The sequence below is a fragment of the Sebastes umbrosus genome, chromosome 4 (genome assembly GCF_015220745.1).
Source record: "Sebastes umbrosus isolate fSebUmb1 chromosome 4, fSebUmb1.pri, whole genome shotgun sequence".
Lineage (NCBI taxonomy): Eukaryota > Metazoa > Chordata > Actinopteri > Perciformes > Sebastidae > Sebastes > Sebastes umbrosus.
The window spans coordinates 4,292,663-4,314,487 of NC_051272.1; positions in this window are offsets into that span (position 1 = coordinate 4,292,663).

Genomic DNA, 21,825 nt, shown 5'->3' on the forward strand with positions numbered 1-21,825 from the left:
TCTAAGCCCCCCCAGGAAGAGCGCCAGGCTTTGAAGCACATTTTCTAAATGGCCAAACAGCGATACTACAACTTCCATATCTGTCATGTGATGCAATTGGGCCCAAAAATAGTTTTTCCCATAGACTTACATTGGGAAAGAGATTCGAGTCTGTAACTCGGCTGAGGTGAATCAACTTCCCAGTATGAACACTTGAACAGCCCTTATTTAAATCATTAGGTCCTAAAAGTTGTAAAAAAGCACTAACAGCTGAATACAGAGTTATTTCCCTTCCTCCGTTCATGTGAATGAGACCCAGACCGCTGTTGGACCGAGGACTGGGAGACGGAGTTAAAGGAAAAGAGCCGGCTACTTTATCACTCTGCAGGTGAGCAATTTAGGCTTCGTGCCCCACTGAGCAACTCTCATAGGAACGAACGGGCGCCCGCCTCCAAATCTGTATCCAGTTCTCTTTATACATCCATGGTTCTATCCTATCCTGTTTTTTTTGGCTGTTAGTAACAAGCAGTATACAACTATTGTAATACATAGACATCAGTGTAGCCTGTGTGACTTCACCTAAGGCAGTATGTTTAAGCCCTGTGGGGATGCATCCATTTGTATCTGCTGCAAAGAAGAGAGTGGTGGGTGGTCGCAGTGTGGCAGCAAGGCACGGATTGGAAATATAATACTTTTGAGCAACAGCCCCCATTGGGATGTTAAACAGATGTGTCACATACTGTGGGGTGCTTTGAGCACAGAGCAAAGGTAACAGATGTAGAGCCCTTCATTCTGCAAAACACAACGCCTGCAGAACAAAATGCATTGTGTTGCGATGGTCACAGTGGATGGAGTTGCAATGATGATTAATTCAAGCTTCACACGTGCATTCTTTTCAGCTGTATACATGTGCCGTTATTGAAATCCACACCTCTTTGAGATGCATTTACCAGATAAAAAAATAAGAGAATGAAATATAAATTGTTGTAACCATGTAATTGACAGTCTACCTGTGCTCGTGACAGAGAGATATCAATATTCATTTCCATGTCCCTGCTCCTGGCTGCTGGCAGCTCCACGCTCAGAGCTCATTTGTGACTCTGAGGAGTAATGACACACAAGACGCTGTGATACTGAGCGAATGCCTGCTGGCCACAAACACAAAAAGAGTGATGCAGCGTCCGCCAAAGAAGCTTGCTTCCCCACATCTATTTTGACATTTTTCAACATTTCTGTTCACATTATTTGTTTTGCAAATGTGTCTTACATATTCATTTCTTTTCATCTTGACGTGTTCACTGGCTAGCTAGCAAAGCTTTTTTCTCATATGAGATGTGTTAGTCAAGCAGTACAAAGGACCTACTGAGAACGAGGCACTGCTTCGGATTTTGATCCACTGCTTCAATCTAACAATAAAGAGATGAGGAAGGCTGTGATGCGGATGCGGGGTTATCTGTTATTAAATACTGCAATACGAGGGTTAAATAACTGGCTTTTGTTAAGAATGTCCAAGAAAAAGTAGACGGAAGAAATGAAAATAAATGGAGATGTGACTCCAGTATGTTCAAAATGCAATAATGCTTTCCACCAAACCTAACAGACGGCACCTTATTTCCGCTTGATTTAATGTCTCTTCAGAGACTGTTCATTGTAGAATTCAATTTTCTGATTATTTTGAAAGCTTCGCTTCCCCCCCTCTTTCTGAACTTTTGATTCCTTTTATAGCTTGCATGCGGTAAAGATCCTCAGGCATAGTAACTATAGACTCCTCCTGTGTTTAGGTGACTAAAGGTTGTTGTTGTTGTTGTGGAAGCACATTTTTATTATTCTCTTTTATCTGTGTAGCCTAATCTGAACTGTTTCAGACCTAACCATTCACTTTGTTTTCTGAGCACTGTCATCATTCATAATTATGTTTCTTAGTTGTAAAAGATGCTGCCTTTTTTTAGACCGGTATCAAAAAAAAAAATCTTTTAGCAATGATATTTGTCATTATAATCACACCTTTTTATATTGTATACCATGACTGAATTTGGGAAATTGGATTGGCTTTTGGCAATCAGCCCATGAACACATCCCAGTCATATCCTCTTGTCTCCTGACCTTGAAAGGGACATGTTAGGTGAGCTCTTGGAAATAGCTTTTTGGAGAGTGACATTAAACTCACCTCCCTCGGCGGCCCTGGAAAAGCGGTGGTCTGATCCCCTCTTGTTATCCAGCGGAAGGCAGATAGTGACTCCCTGACAACATTGGGACTCAATTGCCTGCGCTTATTATCCTTTGGCATAGAAACATCTCACGTCTTGCTTGCTGCACAGGCTGACCTCTATTCCACCACTTAACCGCTGATGATAAGATGGGGGAGACTCGAGCTGACTTATTCATGTTGAACCAAGCGAAGGTGAAAACACAGCATGTCAGAGTTCCCAGGTCAATCATGTTGACACGTGTCAGTTATTCGATGAATCCAAACAGTAATGGTGAAGGTTAGTTCTACATATTCAAGCGGTGATATCATTGTCCCTCGTGTGTTTTGGTAGAAAAATTGCATTTTGGCCGTTAAAATAGTGTTTTGCTTGAGGCGTTTTTTTAACGTATACAGATTGCGTTATTGACCAGCTTGCATTGAGTAATGTGTGGCATAACTCTGTATAAACCTTTGTGAATAATGACTACACGTACCATTAAACATTCAATATCACTTTCTACTGCAGCTGAAGGGTTCATTCTGGAGTAAAGGTCAATGGTGTAGGGTTTGGTGAGGCTATTAGATATCTGCAAGCTAAACCAATCAATGCTCGACGTTATGAGAGCGCCTTCTAGCTATAGAGTGGAGGCCAATCTCGCATATTCATGTCAAGATTGTTGGATATGAAAGGATGAATGGCCAAAAATAGATTTCAAGCATTCCAGAAATATAACACTTGCGGTAGGTATCCAACATATTAAGAGCAATCTCCTAATAATGCCTTCTTTATACAGTCTGTGTGACGTCTAAAGGCCTGAACACATTTATTTAACCAGTAAAGGATTGAATTCAGCTGGTCAGCAAAAAAAAATTAACTAATATTAGGAAACTGTTTGTTCTGTTTTGTTATTCACTTTTTTTGTTTCGTGGTAATATTTTGTTTACCCAACTAATTATCCTTTTAATAGAGTGTTTACAAGGGTTTAGAAAAGAACAAATTGCTGTTAGTCTCCACGAGTTGATTTGTTTTATTTTCTCGGGCTGTTTTTCCCATCATGTGTTCGGCTGTTAATTTATTTTGAGTTTTAGTCGCCTCCTCATCGATAATGTATTCTGTTATCTTTTTCATTTTACCATTTGGTGCATGAGAAGCCAATTAAAATATAGTTGAGTTTGTGCTTAATGTGCTGTATGAAATAAAAATGACAAAAATCCCATCTTTATTTAAATGAGAAATAGCATTGCATTAATCATGCTTTCACGTGACATGGCGTGTGGCATGGACTTCAGTGCAGACATGTGGAAATCAATCACCGGAGTGTAAAATTGGCCTTAAAATCGTATTTAATTTGTAATCGGTATTAAATGTGGTGATTGAATAAACTAATTCCAGTTTAATCCAAATTGTATTTAAATTAACAACCTAGATACAGGTGTAGCATGTTAGTGTTATCGACAAAATGACTTGTCATAGTGGACATTTTATTGCACTGCATGCATGTGGACACTTTGAATCTGTGATATGTTATCGGCGAGCGTGTCAAAACATCTTCACATGCCATCTGTCCACATTTTCAAAGGTGCAATGAAAGAGATCCTTTTAAACTCTGTAACACTAATACAGAACTCCACAATCAGACCTTTCGAGGGGATTTGCAGACCATTAACTTATAACATTCACATGCACATAATTGTGTCCAGCCAAACCATTAATGAGAGGAGGAAGCACATTTAAGTACATGCGGTGACCTGCAACATTACGATGCATGCGTCCCAGGTAGTAGAGGTTTACAATGGTGAACTGTCTGGTTTGATGAGGCAGAGATGAATGGATGCTACTTGCTAATTAAAGTGGTTGCCATGTAACTTACTGACTTACAGTCAAGACTGCAGAACTGGATATGGTTGCATACAGTGGGCTTGATGGTTCTCCTGTTATGGTACATTTAACAAGGGTTGAATGTCTGTTTATGTAAGGAATACGGGTCTTTTTTTCCTACTTTTAGAGTTTTGGCTATCATTCCCATTGATTGTGATGACATCACATCATCCTGGTAGCTCACCGGCTGAAGCTTGAATCAGTAAGGCTCCTAAGGTCCTTACTACAGATGCCTTCATCTCTCACCATCAAATAAAACAGAAATGTCAAAAAATAATAAATAAAAAAAAAAGATTATGAGCAGGATAACACAGGTATTATATGTTAACATCTCAGGGACAGAATAAGTGATCGGTCGTGGCAACTAACAGTTGCACAGCTTTTATTTAGACTTAATTTAGACTTTTTTTTTTTTGTCTTGGAGCTGGGGTCCAAATACAAATCATGTGTTGTTATTTGATTGTTTCAGGGACATGATAAAAGTATCATGTTCTGTATATCAAAACAAACAGACACAGGACTTTCACCCAGGAGACCGCTGTTCGTGTCCCGTGTGAAACCAATTCAACGTTGAGGGTTTATTGTAGTTTTCTTACGTAACTTCTGTACTTAACGGCACTTCTGTAACAAGCGTAGTTATTATACTTAACAAAAATACTTATTTTAACCCCAACCGCAATCATTTCCTAAACCTAACTAAGTAGTTTTGTTGCATAACTACCATACTTTACTGACGCCAGTCACGTAACAAGCGTAATTGTTTTACGTAACAAACATACTTATTTTAACCCCACCCACAATCATTTCCTAAACCTAACTAAGTAGTTTTGTTGCATAACTACTGTACTTTACTTACACCAGTTACGTAACAAGCGTATAATTTTACCTAACGGACATACTTATTTTAACCCAAACCACGATCTTTTCCAAAGCATAACTAAGTAATTTTGTTGCGTAACTACTGTGCTTTATTAACACCGGTTATGTGACAAGCGTAGTTATTTTACGTAACAATCATTCTTATTTTAACCCCAACCACGATCTTTTCCTAAACCTAACCAAATAGTTTTGTTGTGTGAGTAAACCTAAAAACTATGTAAACCTGCGCTGAAAGTTCATTTTGAAAAGCAACTATACTGTCACGAGTGAAACTGTATGTTTCCTGTGAACACATAATTTTATTTTGAAAAGAAACTATCCATGCAAGGAGCGAAGTGAAGTGACACGCCGTCCCTGACACGTTCAAAACTAATGCTAGAGGGGTAGAGCGTCATAGTTTGAAACGTAGAGCCACTGACCAAGTGCCAGTATTTGACAATTTGGGAGTGAGAACGTTTTGATAAATCTGAATCCAAAATTATTTGTGACATAAACAGATACAGATAGTAGCTTTGTGTTACTTCTCACTGTATGCTCTGGCCAAAAAATGTTTCAACTTGAGTAAATAACTCACAGCTATCCAGAGTTTTATGACTCCACTTCCTTAATGTAAAAAGCAGAGTGAGAGTGAAACGGAGATGCCCCGGAGTGGAAGAAAATAACAACTGGACTTGAGCTTGAAATATGTCTGTCTGAGCTGTCACACGCACATATACACAGACAAACACCACTCACAGCCTGGATGTGTGTTATTACATCAAACGTCTGTGCTGTCAGGGAACAAGGCTATCGGCTATTTGTGGCCAAAAGATGGACTGCAAAAACAGTCCAGCTGCCAAAAATGGCCAAATAAAACGAGACGAGTTGCATCTGAACACAGCTTGCTTGTGGGATGTGGCAGTTTCTTTGAGTGAGGAGGAACACTCTTACTTTTAAAACTACTGCTCTGCACTCCGGGCATAATAGTAAGCTACCGCTGCTCCCATCGCCACACCGCACCGCAGCTGCTCGGAAACAGAGGGAGCCCTGTTCCTGTAGAGTTCCCTTTTTAAAGTGCAATGAGTGGAAGCCCATCTAACCAGTCGTAGTGAGTCTGATTCAGAGAACGTGCCTTTGTCCTGACAAGCACTTACTGTAGCCCAAGAGGCTGGAGCTTCATAGAGTACCTTCCAGGAGTACCTTCATCTCATTCCTTGGGTTTGTTTGAGAGAGATTCTCTTTATTTCTAAACTTACAGTATATTAAGCTTATATCAGATGTCAGATCCACTCAAACACTGCACTTCTGCATAAACATATTCTGTCAAACTAATTCCATATGGTATTTTTTGAAACAACCATCACTCATATAATTGTTTCACCGCCTCATTTCCTTTTGTTGTACATGAATCATCTTAAATGCCAAACGTATCCCGATTCTGTCATAATGAGCTGCAAATACACAGAGTTGCAAAATTGTTAAATACAATGAGACTGATTTCATCATGATATGTTGACTGATTTCATCATTACATTTATAAATAATATGGAGGATATAGTCAGTGAAAGCAAGGGTTAATAACCATCATTTAGCATAATGTGCAGCCCAGTCTTCAGTCATGCATGCATGAAGGTGCAGTGTTTTGTAGTAACGGTTGTCAAGGGACGTTTGTCATGTGTTGTGTAGTGACAGAAGTCTAAGTTCAGAGCTAGTTACATAGTATATAAAGTGAGAAAGACCACTTACGGTGGGTGGGTGGGGAGGTGGATGGGTCCAACAAACACAGGACTTAGTTCGAGAGGTGTTTTTTTTGGTATGGTATGTTAATCACGTGACGTTTGTCCGTACCGACATTACGTTGTTTCCGTACGTGTTTAACTTAGTTTATGTACCTATTTTAAGCCCAACCATGACGTTTTCCCTTAACCCAACTAAGTGGTTTTCTTGCCTGAACCTAAATCAGTGGCTTTGTTGCCCCCTGCTGGTGCTGCACGTTCATACAGGCGTGTAATATCCACGTCTCTGGGAAGCAAAACGTGACACTGACACGCTATGCTCTGGTGGACAGGCGGGCCTATCACACGCTTTGGCGTGATACCGGGTTGTAGTGTGACATAATTTAGTATTTTATTTTTTTTATCAGAGAGTATTCATCACTTTTCTTTAGCGAATATATTTAACAGATGTTTTAGATAAGTGCTTCAGTGAGGAAATTCCAATACAAATACTCCTTTTTTATCTTGTGACAGTGATGTCATGGTGCTGTGCATTAGCTTCAGCATGATGTAATTTGTCCCTGTTGCTAAAACCACTTGATATTAATGTGTAGCACTGGGGGTGAAATTACATGCTACTGTACTCTAGCATCTCACCAGAGCAAACAGAAACACGTCCACTGGGGACCTGACACGACAGCACCTGGCATCACCAACATCACATTAGAGTGTGATTATGCATAATATGGATAATTAATACTAATGAAGTATTCCTTTTACAATATTACAATCCAAATGGCTCAAGATCATTTCACAAATTACACAAGTGTGTGTCTGTGTGTGTGTGTGTGTGTGTGTGTGTGTGGATTATTGTAGCAAAATAATCCATTTCCCAGATGGTGAAATTCATCACCCTCCATAATGTCACAGTCATGAAATAATAATTAAAAGCAGTGATACTAAAGCCTCTGAAATGCTGCAGCTCTGCTGCAATAAAGTTGTAACCTGCTCCTGCCTATTGCCAGCTAACTATCCTGCAAACAGAGAAACCCTTCAAGGCATTATATTGCCAGCTCTATAGTGTAACCAGACTTGCAAGGGCTGTTACTCAGGCTACAGCAGAAAAAGTTCAGCATTTGCACCATAAAGCTTCGTTCACTGAGTGAGCCGGCGGAGATTTCAGTACAATCCAAATCCTGGGGGGAGCTGCCAATGACTGAGCTCAAAATCCAATCAGACGAGGAAAAGAACAAAGAGGATTGATCGCACTCTACGCACACTACCTGTTCATTCCATGTAAAGTATTGACAGTGCACCGTGCTGCAGGGTAATCCAGTCAACGAGAAAGGAAAATGTAATTTTGGTCCACCGAGTCTTGGTAAACAGTCCAGCAGTTCGAGCAACATAATCCATTTCCCAGATGGTGAAATTGAACCGAGATGATCACTTATTTGTCCTCCCGTTCCACTAACTTTAAAAGTTGATTTTGGGCTCAGAGCAAATGCTCATGTACATTTAATATTGTGCTGTCATTTTCTTTGTTTGGTTAAGTTGACTATTGCAACCATTATGGTTGACTGTGATGCATACTTCTTCCTTTCCTCTAGACTTAAACGGGGCGTATCGTGCTCATTTTCAGGTTCATACTTTTGTGTTCAAAAAACACATCATTTTTCTCATACTGTCTGTATGAAGCCAAAATGGCTCCACTGCTGAGTGATAAAGTACCCGGATCATCCGGTGATCTTCCATCCATTGGGCCCATGGAGCAGGCGCAGCAGCGTTTTCGTTTTCCGTGTCCAGCCTAGGTCTGGAGCTCATTCACATGATGGAGGAAGGGAAATAACTCTTGATTCGGCTATTAATGGGTTTTCAACTTTAAGGACCTAATGATTTTAATACGGGCTATTCAAATGTTCGTACCGGGCAGTTGAGTTACCTCAAAATAAATTATTTGCTGATTTACGGACTTTTCCAATGTAAGTCTATGGGAAAAAGTATGTTTGGGCCCAATGACGTCACGTGACGGACACAGAAGTTGTAGTACTGCATTCAAAACTTCCTGGGGGCTTGGGAGATGGAGACCCAGATGGAGGGTGGTATATCTAATGAGCCGTGACTGCATTGTCTTATACATTTGGGTATCTGGAGGGCCCACCAACCCACAAACTGTGAAATATGCACACATTTTTCAGCTTGAATAAAATGATGGCATCAGGAAAATGATACATAAGCATAGCCTTTATAATACCGTTATCTGTACTTACATAATATAGTACTTTTTCTTTATCTTTGTAATACCGTATGCAACATTTTAATGCTATAATACTATTTATAGATGTAAACAAGTGAAGAATACACAACCAAGGATTAAATTGAGAGATAATCTCATCTAACAACACACATTGCAGGGAAGCTTTACTAATAATCCTGGACTCCAAAGTCCTATATCTAGGTCCTTAACTTCAGTCTCTGCTTTGCCGGCCGCACATCTTTCATATAACAGATACGATTATTAAAAATAGAGGCAACACAAAGATATGAGACTTATTTCAGCTCCTCAGCAACAACGTTTTCCTGTAAACGGCTTTCGGCTCGACTATCTGGTTTCGCTTCGCAAGAACCTAATGTTGACAAATGACGCTGTCTTGTCAAGGTGGTTTATTTATGGTCGGTGTACAGTACCTATTGTTGGGCACAGCTCAGTGAGTTGACGGCCTGACCCACCTCCACCATCTTGCATCTCTGTTCTCCCACTCATTCTGTCAGTGCTCGCCATATAGGCAAAAACATGCGTGTTCAATAACATAGCAACGACTTGTTTGCTGAACTTAACGGAAAAAGAAGTTTGAACTTTCAGTTACTGTATGTCATTCTAGAGAAATGAATGATTGAGGAATATATAAAATAATATAATGATTTATGCATAAAACAAAAGCAGGCACAGTGAATTCCAAATCTTTTCTCATTCACAGCCTTAACCTCAACGAAAGTGGCAGGATGGGTGACTCACCCCCTTCCCCTACCTTGAGCCCCTCCCTGCCCTTCCTGCGTGGTGTTTATTAAATCACAGAGCACATGAACGCTTTATTAAATGAGAAAATATTGAAATTCAGACATTCCTCTCCAGTTGAGTTTGTTCTCACACTCCTCTGCTCTTAAATTGATTTCACGCTCCGTGGCTATCTGCATGGGAAAATAATGTGCAGCATTATTAACTGGGAGAAGGGGAGGAGAAAATCACAGGGGAGGACAGGAGGTTCTGAGTGAGAATCGGGGCCCCAAATAAACGCCGCCAGTCTGTCATCTAAAGCCGCATCCAAATCTAAAGTGGGTATTCAGCATTGTTCTGTTGATGCCGTACTTCTCTGAAGGGGCCGAGTAGTTTGAGCTTTGGGAAGCATTGTGTTGATTGCGTCTCCACTTTTTTCTTAGTCCGCTGTGCCAAAGATGCCAACCTCTTCTGCCCCTCATCAGGGGTAAATTGATTTCAATCTTCTCTCTGAAGACCCAGCTGCAGGGGAAAGTCACTACAATGATGGGAAACCTTAACTTTAAACTTATGGCAATACAAAGTCTTTTGTTGTGCCTTTAATCATTGCTTCTGTTAAATTAAACTCTTCTTTTTAACATCACATTGTTTCCTTGGTAACCATGTCGTCATTGTAAAGTCAATATCTAAACAAAAGAGTAGAGAATTACATGTTAATAGCAGCATTTCAAACACTCGTCTTGCTGTGCACTCAAAGACCTGCGTGGTGAAATACAATCAACACTGTCTCCCACAAAATTAGATTCCCATACAACTAAACTGCATTCCCAGTTACGTTTCGAGGTTAACATATTGTCTCCTGGATTACATTCAAAGTTTTATAATTGTAAATTGAAACAAAACAAAACAAATTTACCACAAAATTACTTGGTTATGTTTAGGAAACACGTTCTCACACTTCCAACTCGTGAAATACCGCCGCTTGGACAATGCCCCTCGGCATTGGAGACCAATGCACAGCGTGTCAATTTACGCTCGTTACATGCATACTGTTCTTTCAAAATAAACTTCAATTTTCACAGGAGGTTAGGTTTAGGCAACACACAACCACTTAGTTAGGGTTTGGAAATGGTTGTGATTGACAATAACTTCACTAACTAGCAACTCACGTGTCTCACAGGACTGATGATCCAACTGGGTTTACAGTGAAGTTAGTTGAAAGCCTGGTTTGTCCCATACTGTCACTAAAAGGTGCCTCCGTGCGTCAGTTTCCGATGCCAAGGGGCGCTGCCCAATCGGCGGTATTTGATGAGTTAGGAATGAGAACGGATTGTAGACAGCAAAACTACTTGGTTAGATTTAGTTACACTTAAAATATGTGTGTTTATGTTATTTAAGCTACGGACGTAAATTAAAATAAGTTAATATTGATTTTTAGTTACACACGGGACACGAACAGCGACCTCCTGGTTGAAAGTCCTGTGTTTGTTTGACCCATCCAACACCCCAACCGCCTCCTATGTGCACTTCTGTGACTTTGATTAGAAACGTATTGTGATATGTCAAAAACAAGCGTAATCCGTGAGAAAATATGTTTCCCTTAATAATCCAGTTTCGTTGTATGGAACATCATTTTTAGTAGACCAGTCTGAATAAAATATACGTCTTTCAAATTGTAATCCTGTGCACAATTATTATTCTTCAGCTATCTCTTGGTATCTGGCAATATGTCAATATGATCATCTAAATATAACAATTCTTCTGTAACATATTCCTGTTAAACAAGAAACAAATTCTAATTTATTAATTCCCCTCTCAGCTCCCACCTCTGATCAAACATGATGTAGGTGTGGGTGGAGGCAAACTGTTCTCTGCAACCGTATAGCAGTTATCCCACTCCAAAACAGTGTGCTTCTTAGGGTAGAAGTACACAGAATACTAGGAGCCGCTGACATCGCCTGCACCCGGCCACCCGTGTGCAGATCAATTGTGCTGCCAGTTCAGATCCATTTTACAGCTGCTCTTACTGTTGTTGCTGCTCACAAATAAAGTAGATTCTGGCCTGCTTGTTGCACTCTGTGTATGTAGTCCATGCTCGCTACAGTATGTCATGCACACTTTTGAGCAATCAAATCAAATCCTCCATAGTAGTTATAATAACAGTTAAACCCCCACTACATGTTCGATTCCACATGTTTTGGATGATATCAGTTGACAACTCCGGGGTCTGAAAAGTGAAGCCAATGCTGAAGTGCCTTAAACTTGCATTCTCTCTAATAGCCAGCAGGAGGCGACTCCTCTGGTTGCAAAAAAAGAAGTCTGATTTGTAAAGAAGTCTATGAAAAAATTAGCCTACTTCTCACTTGATTTATTACCTCAGTAAACATTGTAAACATGAGTTTATGGTCTATCCACGGCGTTGTCCGGTCTGGGAGTTGTCTGTGTTTTCGTCTTTGAACTTTAATCCTTTCACAGTGTGTTTTCTGTTCATGAAAGTTAATTGTAACCTTTTTAGTTGTGTAAACATTTCTTATTCAGCGTTTGGTTGTACTTAGCTCCACCCGCTCTTGTCACTTCTGGTTGCAAAAACAAGATGGCGACGGCCAAAATGTCGAACTCGAGGCTTCAAAACGGCAGTCCACAAACACACGGGTGACGTCACGGTGACTGCGTCCAATTGTTATATACAGTCGGTGGATGATATGATGACTAAAAGCAATGTTTACACAACTGAGGCTGTTAAGCACCTGTAAATGGAGTCAGTAAAATGAAAATCTGAAATTGGCCAAATAAACACCACACTATACTCGTCAAATGAAATATGTTAGAACTTGCTAAACTGGGGAGAAACACTGGTGGGAATTCTCCTGTAGAAGTAGAGCCTCATATTGGATGTATCACAAGTTCTGTATATATACAGTTGTTAATGTTGTGGCATGCAAGGAACAAATTAAACACCGAAACCAGAACAAATACATTCACCAATTCGCTGTTGTTTGTGTGGCCTAGTGCTTCCTACATCAGGGGAAACAAACACAACTAAAAGGCCCCAAACATGACAGCTTGAAAACACATTGAGTCACATAGCTGGCAGCAACATTTCTGGGAGATAAAAAAAAAAATCTCCTCATCAGCTGCCCAGTATCACAAGTGGAATCCCTTGATGGTGGCAGGAAAGCAAATTACACAGTTTGAGTTCGGCTGTACCGGTTTAGAGCTCAAATCGTGTCAAGGCAAGGCAAGGCAAGGCAGCTTTATTTGTATAGCACATTTCAACAACAGGGCAATTCAAAGTGCTTTACAGAAACATTCAAGAACATTGCGACAAAATGCAAAAGAACATTAAGAAATAATTAAAACAGTTATAAAAACATAAAAACATTAAAATTGTCAAAGACCCGAACTGTGTCGATCAACCAGTTTGAGCATTTCCTGTCGTGCTGTTTCATAACCCTGCTAACAGATCTGCTCAGCAAACAAACATCGGTGAGAGTACCAACAACAAGGTAATTAACGCTTCAAATTGTGTTTCCCTTGCATAATAACTCGTTGTTTACTACAGTGTGTGTTTATCTTTCTCTGAGTTTCATGTAATCCAAACGCAATAATGTTGTTTACAGATGTGATGACAATTTAAAGACATGCTCTCTATTTAATTTAAAGCTAAGCAGGTTAAACGAGAAGGCGCTGTAATGAAAGCAAGTATTTAATTCATAACAACTGTAGTGTCGCTGCTCTAAAATAGAAAAAAAAACAAGTACAAACTTCGACAGCAGTTTAGTCTCTTACATAACCAGATAGGAAAGTGCAAATGTTATGCCCCAACGTCCTAACGGCAAACACTAAACTACAGCAGCTCTGAATCTCTTGTGAAATGTCAGTAACTTGATACTCGGGGCCAGATTTAGACAGTGTGCATGGAAGACTGGAGAAAAAAAAGTGTCTATACACATGTGAGTTCAAGTGTTCATGGGACATTTTTTAGGAATCTGATACAAGCTGGCTATGAATGAGGCCTTTGTCATCATTTGACTATTACACTTTGTGTAAGATAATTACAAATTGTGTCCAAGTTCAATTGACTATCAGAATTAATCAGAAACATATCTTTAAATTAATTACTAAAAGCACATACTGCTTTGACTCAATGTGATGTCATTACTGCTTGTCATATTTTGCCGTAGTGTCTTGACGCAGAAGGTTTGCCTATGGTTAATGTTATGAAACGTTGGTTAATGGTTAATATTGTGAATTGTGGCAGTTAGGTTTAGGCAACAAAAGTACTTGGTTAGAGTTAGAAATGGTTTGGCTTAAAGGATCAGTTGTAGGTAATTTGGAGCAGAGCCAGTGCTTACAGTGTGTGTGTATGTGGGAAGTGAGTGGTGAAGCAAGAGAGAGAGAGAATGGCGGCAAGCAGGAAAAGTTAACAGTGTTTGGTTTGTCCGTTCTGAGCTACTGTAGAAACATGGCGGTGCAACATGGCGGACTCCAGTGAAGAGGAACCTCTCCCTATGTACTGTAGATATAAACGGCTCATTCTAAGGTAATGGAAACACAATTCATATTTTTAGGTGATTATACATGAAAGAAAGCATACTTATTAATATTATATTCCATTTCTGCTAATAGATCCCCCTGAATGTTACACATTGGTCCTTTAAAATAAACTACGCTTGTAACACCACTTAAGTTATGTGACTCAGTGACGTGGCGTCACGTCACCTAACGTTAACTCAACTTTTGGATTCACATGGGTGACAAATGCCGGTCCCTTGAGTGAAAGCCCTGTGTTTGTTTGACCCACACACTACCCCTCCAACTCGCTCTCAGCGGACTTTTCTGCTCTTTATACTACGTTCGTTGCTCTGGACGTCTAATACTGACGTGGATGAGTTTACATTGGATTTGGTTGAAAGCACGGTGCGTCTCATACAGACGCTAAAGGGTGCCTTATGCATTGGTATCAAGACGCCGAGGGCCACTGCTCAAGCGTCTGTATTTGACGCCCTGGGAGAGAGACCATGGCTGTTTGACTCTATGCCGTGAGATAGTTCTGTTGTGCATGTAGAAATATGAAAATAGACATGCGATATAGTATATGTGATGTCATAAAACTTGCAAATAATAGATTAACATTTTGCCAAATACTGTTATTTGCCTTTTTTTGTGATTGAGATATGATTGATATCAATCATTTTTTGATTTTGGTTGTGATTTTCAAAAATAACTGACAGTACAGTTGCCATCCAGGCTATTTGTTAAGTATGGAGCTGGTCTGAGGATGTGGTTTGCCAAGACTGGAGACGGGGGGGAAACAGCTAACCTGGCTCTCTCCAAAGTTTAAAAATAGACATACCAACACCTCTGAAGGTGACTTATTAACACATAATGAGTTTTGCTATTTTAACCCATATATGAACAGAAATATGAAAGCAATAATTGTATGTATTTTATATGTTTCAGCTATGTCTTGATGAACAAGAACTTTGGATAAAGCTTCCAGGGTAGCTGTTTTCCCCTGCCTAACCCCTAAGCAAGCCTAACAATTCGGGACTCCATGCTATGTATTTAATGCACACAACATGAAATTGATATCAATAGTTTGATTACACTTCACAGAAAAGAAAAAAAAAATGAGTTGGTTTCTCAAAATGTTTAACTAATTCCTTTAACAAACAATATATAATCGCATATAATCCACATATTTCCACATATTTCCACATATTTACATTTCAGAAATCCAGGATCAGGATCAACCCTTCGGTACACGTACAAGTAATCCATCTGTCTGGGCTCACCTGCTTTTGATTCAGTTCACATGTCTTAGTCTCTCCTGTCAATCTTTGATGCACTGTTGGCTCAGAATCATTTCTCAAAACACTGAACACAACAGTCATACAGCGGCAAACAGGGACAGCATGAGCCATGAATTGGGATCTGGTCAGCAAGAAAAAAAAAAGAACACGCAACAAACCTTGCAATCTGGCTCGTGGTGACACAGAAAGTGCTTTTTAATCTAATAGAGAGCTTTTGAGCTGTGAATTAGTGTGTGTATGGAGTGGAGGTAGTAATCCTCAGCCTGGCATGAGCTGGTGCTCAGAGTCCTCCTACGCTGCTGCAGGCTGACACAGACAGTTCTCTCAGTAAATTCTCTTCCAGTCTTTGGCTTGTTAGCGATGTATGCGAGTATGTGTAAACAGTCCTGAGAGGACCCCGTGTCTGGTCAAATACTGAATAATGTTTTGCTGCACTACTTATTGGCCTCGCCAGCTTTTGGCCATGTGTCATCTTCACTGTCTGATGCTAACAGTGCTACATTAGACTAGAATAGTACTTCATGCTCCATTTGCGCGTAAACACACTCCGCTTAGTGCACTGACCTTGGAACAGCTTGACATCTGGTGCCTTGCTCAAAGGCATTTTTGACGATGATGGAGAGTTTTTGTAACGCTAGCTGCTCTCCAGTCGCTGGCTGGCACTCCACTCGCATCACCACCGACACTGGCGTCATCATATTAATATTTCAGCTGACATGCTCTTGGTCGCACATTTCAGTTTACCTACTTTCCAAATTGAGGAAGTGGAATTCCATGTTTCGATTCTTTAATTTCCGTCGCTGAGTGACTCACTCCCATCCAGGGAGGCTGGGAGAGATGCACGCTGAAGGCTGGGGACAGATTCACAGCAGACTATCAGTCTGGGGGATTGCTTTGGAGGACAGTGAGTGAGTCTCCAGGGCCAGCCACCGCTCTGATATACCCGACCAGACATTTCTGCTGTTTCCCCTGCTTGCCTCCTGTGTCCTACTGTCCTTTCGCTTTGTCAAACTGCAACATCCCCGGAGACAAAGGTAAAAGGAAAAAAGGGGAAACTCTACCTTTGCCAGCTCTACCTCACTGTCTTATAAATAGCCCATCATTCTGTGTGATTTATACTGAACCACAAGCAGCATCCACATGTCATTTCTATTTAAAGCTTTCTTTGTTGGCAAATGCATTATTTATTAATTCTGTGTGACTGCTCTATGTTTAATATTTGTGATGAGATGAGGAGCTACCGTTCATGACGCATTCTGAACACCTTATTATGCACATCACAACAGCTCAAATACATGGCAGTCAAGTGTATTTATATGGCACATTTAAAAACAACCGAAGTGCTGTGCAAGTTAAAGTGAACAGCGAGTAAAACATCAACAAAAGAAAAACAACAACAACAACAACAATAGATTGCATTGGAAAAATACAAGACACTATTATAATATGTGCACAAATCTTAAACAGAAACAGAATAAAACTTGTAAGAGCAATTCAATCAGGAAAGACTCGTATGAATTGAATGATGATTTATTACAAAGTGCACAAATTATGAATAGTAACAGTCTTTGGCGATTTAGACCCGATGTGAAATAATAAAGGGCAAGTGAAGCTGTAGTAGGATGTAGAAATATTCCCCCCGGGTCTAGACACTGGTGGTGGTGAAGACTGATGCAGATCCGATGAATGAAGTGGAGCAGGATTACTCTGATGTGATGAATCTGGAGGTGATGGGGTGGTGGAGGGTCGCGTCCGTTAGTGCTGAATGCTGACACTGAAAACGCATAGAGGAGAATGGTTTTTAAACTTTTGACAGCAGCATGTTATTGTTTGAGGGAGATATGGCACCCTCTGATTGGTCACTGAAAAGAGAGACGCCTATAATCAGCTGACATATTAATAGCCCATGAGAGAGAGAGAACCAGAATGAATGAGGATGAATGAGCTTGCACCCCTAGTCTTCCTGTCTGAATTTACGCATAAGCTTCATTTAATAAATAAATAAACAATTATAAAACACTGTACCAACAAACACTCGCTGTACCAACATAGCCCAGCCATGTAGTTCTTTCCTAAACCTAACTACAGTGGTTTTGTTTTGTTGTTACGATTGTTAGGCTGTTGTTAATGTTACATTATTATTTGAAAATAAATCATGATCTTTTTTCTAATCTTAACCAAGTAGTTTTGTTGCCTAAACCTAACCAATCGCTTCACAACGTTAACCACGCTGAACTGTGTTTCTGTAAGCGTGATACGAGGCTGCCATGAAAGGTATTTTTGCTTCAGAACTATTGCCATTCAACGTATTCGTGGTTTGCAGAAACGTCCAATGCCAACATTTTTTTCTGCCGCCTGGGTTGATCTTAAAAGTGTCAGTGGAGAGTGAACATTTGATAGAAAGCGGAGGGCTATTTCAATGCTTTGGAGCTAAAGACTGGAGCATTATGAAAACTAATTAATGCTGTAGAACAGATTGATGTCGGTTACTGGGTCAAAAAGCATTTGTTTTCTTCAAAGGCTTGTCTTTCATAAAATGCCAGTTGCCAGGACGTTTTTTTTTTTTTTTTTTCAAACAGATGTGACCAGATCTATTATAGATGTGCTTCAGCTCTAGCCAGTTTCCAGACCTTTATCACCCACATCCCCACAGAGATTAAGATACCTGGTGTTGTTCTCATTGTCTGTTGGTTGGAGAAACAATCAACCACTATGAGCTTTGTAAACAGGATAAAGAATGGGAACATTCATTAGAGGACACAATAATTGTGAAATACGTTAACTGCTATATGAGCAAATGCTACTGCTAACTTCTGTGTCGACTGAAAAGAATGTCAGCGATGGATATGTCACTTGCTACTCATTGGTAAGGGCAAAACAACTAACATTATAAAGTGAGATGAAATTCAGTCAAATTATCAGGCTACTTCATGTTTTGGGGTCCACAAAAACTATCTATCCATCCATTTATATTCAGTCCAGGCTACTCTGGGCGTAATGTAGGAAGACACTCTGACTGAGACGCTCATCTGTTACAAGGTCAGTTACACTTGGCGTTAACATGCGTCTCGAGTGATCCGATCACAAGTGGACAGCTCTAAGTACGTCAGTTCACACCTGGCATTAGAATGCGTCCCCACATGAGTCTCAAGTAGTGGACAAAGCCAGCTTACCGGATTTGACAACCAACTTGAGATGAGAAAAAGGAGGAACAAAAGGAGAGCCGCGGCTTCTCCTGTTACGCCCTTGTCGGGGACGCATCAGGGCGCATTAGCGTTTACACTACGAAAGATATGTGGTCACATGCGTCCCAGACCACCTCAGCAAGTGGTTTGAGTGATCGGATTTGGATCGAAATGCATATCGGTGGTCGTTTACACCACCAAGAGACATTGTGATTGCTGTTCACTTGTGATCTGATCGCCTAAGACGCATTTTAAATCCAAGTGTAAACAGGGTCTTAGTTAATACAATCTTCATACAGTACAGGCACTGGCAGAGGGTCAACAATTTAGTTTGACATCATCTAGATTTCTCTGAAAACCCAAAACTCTTTTCACAGAACATAGTTCATGTACAGACAACTTGATTTCTGCCCATATATCATTTCTAAAACAAGGTAGAGCAGGTGATTATTGATTGGGCACAATCAAACAAGACTAGACTGAACTTTTAAGGGGTGCCAAAGCAGAGGGCATTGACCAAAGAAAAAAAAATACAGGACATTTTAGAAAATGCAACCTCATTGTCCTGAAATCACATATGTGCAAGCAACAATTGCTGCTATATTACATTGTAAATTGAATTGTATTTCTACCGTTTACCTCATGATCGTTGCAACGAAAGATAATAATATGATTGCCACCGTGATAACTTTCCATAGCAGTAAAATCCTACCTTGCAGTATATTATAAACCGATGTGCAGTGTTTTGGCAGATGAAAAGCTCCATTACACATGGATCATTGTCTAACCACCTGAAGCAACACGCCCCCACCAACACATTTGTTTTCAGTCTTAATGTCCACCTGGACTGTTAGTATGAAATAAAGCGTTTCTAAAAATATGTTCAAATGAAAAGTACAAGATAGAGAGCTAACTTTTGTTAGGAAGTGTACAACTCATCATTATTTTTAGCAAGTTTTCTCCTGAATTTTTTCCTCTACAGCTCTTGCTGGGTTTGATCCGGAGGCTGAGCGGAAGGAAGAGGCTCTTGTGAGACAACTGATATGACCACAATTGTACCAGGGCTAGTCAGCATGATCTCAAACTTGATATACAGGTGCCACAACAACAATTCTATGAAATGAAGGGATTATACAGCAAAATAAACAACAGGTGGCATTGCAACTGTTTTTAGGTTTTAACAGACACACACACACCATTCTACCATCCTGTCTTGTAAAGGACAGCTTGAAGTAACAGAGATTTTGGGCCGTAGGGTATCAAGAAAGATATAAGGCGATATGAGTGTCAGACGGAGGTGTTCGCAACTTGGAACAAAGGATCACCTGTTTTCTCATGGTTTGAATAGGGTTTGTCGGGCACTAAAATTAACCATGGAAGTGTTTTCTGGAGAAAACGAGAAGCTATAGCTTTTTAGTGGAGACTTTGTGTTGTCTTCTTGTCTAGCATACAAACCAGTTCTCACTCACAGTTTGGTAAGTGCCCCTCGGCATCGGAAACCGACGCACAGAGGTACCTTTTAACAACGGTATGTGACGAACCGGGCTTTCAACTAACTCCAATGTAATCCACCAGTGGTGGATGTGTCAAGCAAACACAAGACGTTCAACCAGGAGGCCGGTGTTCGTGTCCTGTGTGAAACTAAAAGCGACGTTGACTTATTTTGTCAAATCAGTCTTTAGTCTCGTGACTCGTCAGTATCGTCAGTCCTGTGAGTCACGTGAGTCAGTGAAGTTAATGTCAACCATGACCGTTTCCTAACCCTACCCCTAAGTGGTTGTTTTGCCTGAACCTAACTTCCTTTGAAAACGGAAGTTTATTTTGAAAGGACACTATGCATGTAACAAGAGAATATTGACACGCCATCCCCAGTCCGTCCAAAAGTAACTCAAGAGGGGTGCCCCGTGCATCGGTCTCTGATGCCGAGGGCCACTGATCGAGTGGCGATATTTCCCAAGTTGGGAGTGAGAATATGTTGAGCATATTAACTCATTCACATCATCTTTGCAGCCCACACCAGCAAACCAGCACTCTCTTTTGACTTCTTTCTCTCGGACATATTTAAGCCCCAGCCAGCAATGGGACACTTTCTTATGAAGCAACAACTTTTAAGGGCAGGCCATGCTCCAGTCTGTCATCTTATTCACCCAATTCCCATTCTAGAGATTAATAATATAACTTCAAAATCGTTCTATGTAAATGTTAAACAAATCCATGTTCTGTTTCCAGAGGGCATACTTTTTCCACATTAGATTTCACATCTTATCCACCATTTCACAGAAATTAGTAACAGATAAGGTGTCTCAGATCACCCGGTAGGGCGAGAAACACACACCTTTCCAGTCATATTTAAAAGCATCGCCTCGGGCAAATTCATGAGAACGTTTCAGTGTTTTTATACTCTATACTGAGAAAAGAGCAGCAGCTCCTACGATGCTCGAGAATAGAAAAAATACCTTTGGCAATTACGGCAACACGCTGAAATCACGCACAGCTTGTCTTTTGACAAACACACTAAATCTTTGAACTATAGTGCCAGCAAGAAGGAATTGCCAAAGATTTACCAAATGTTTCTTTTTTTAAAGGAAGATAAACTGCACAACGGTTAAACACAGTTATTCAGCCATCAGACTTGTGGGAGGAGCAGGTTTTGAGCGAAGGTTTGCTGCTGTGGTACAAAGAAAGAGAAGTGCACTGATGGCATCCTATCAAAGAAGCTGTCATGAAATGTTTTGTCAGACCCTATATGCAAATGGTGTTTACCTCTCTGAACAACTTCTCCCCTTGCACTCAAGCAAGGTGCTCATGCATATGCCTGTCAAGACAGAGAAACGCATTTGTTTAAAGCGGAACACATGCGGATGGAATAGACACCTTTGCACAAGTGAGAAGCTCAGGTGCCAACTCAGATGAACACATTTGGGGTATCGGAAATGGGAAGAAACACAACATCATGCTCAATGTGTTAGTTTTTATACAACACAGAACATATTTAGCTTCCTAAGACATCTCTGTTCAAAGCAATGGTTGTACATTAGATTAATTGGATGCCCAACGTTTTTCTATAATGCATAATATTATGGTGTTGGAAATGTTCACATGTTGACTTGTTACGGTTATGGAACAAACTAATTTCTCAAAGGAGGCTAAGACGACTGAGATTCACTGATGAAGCCTGGCATCATCAGATTAAATCGATTACACTAACATGTG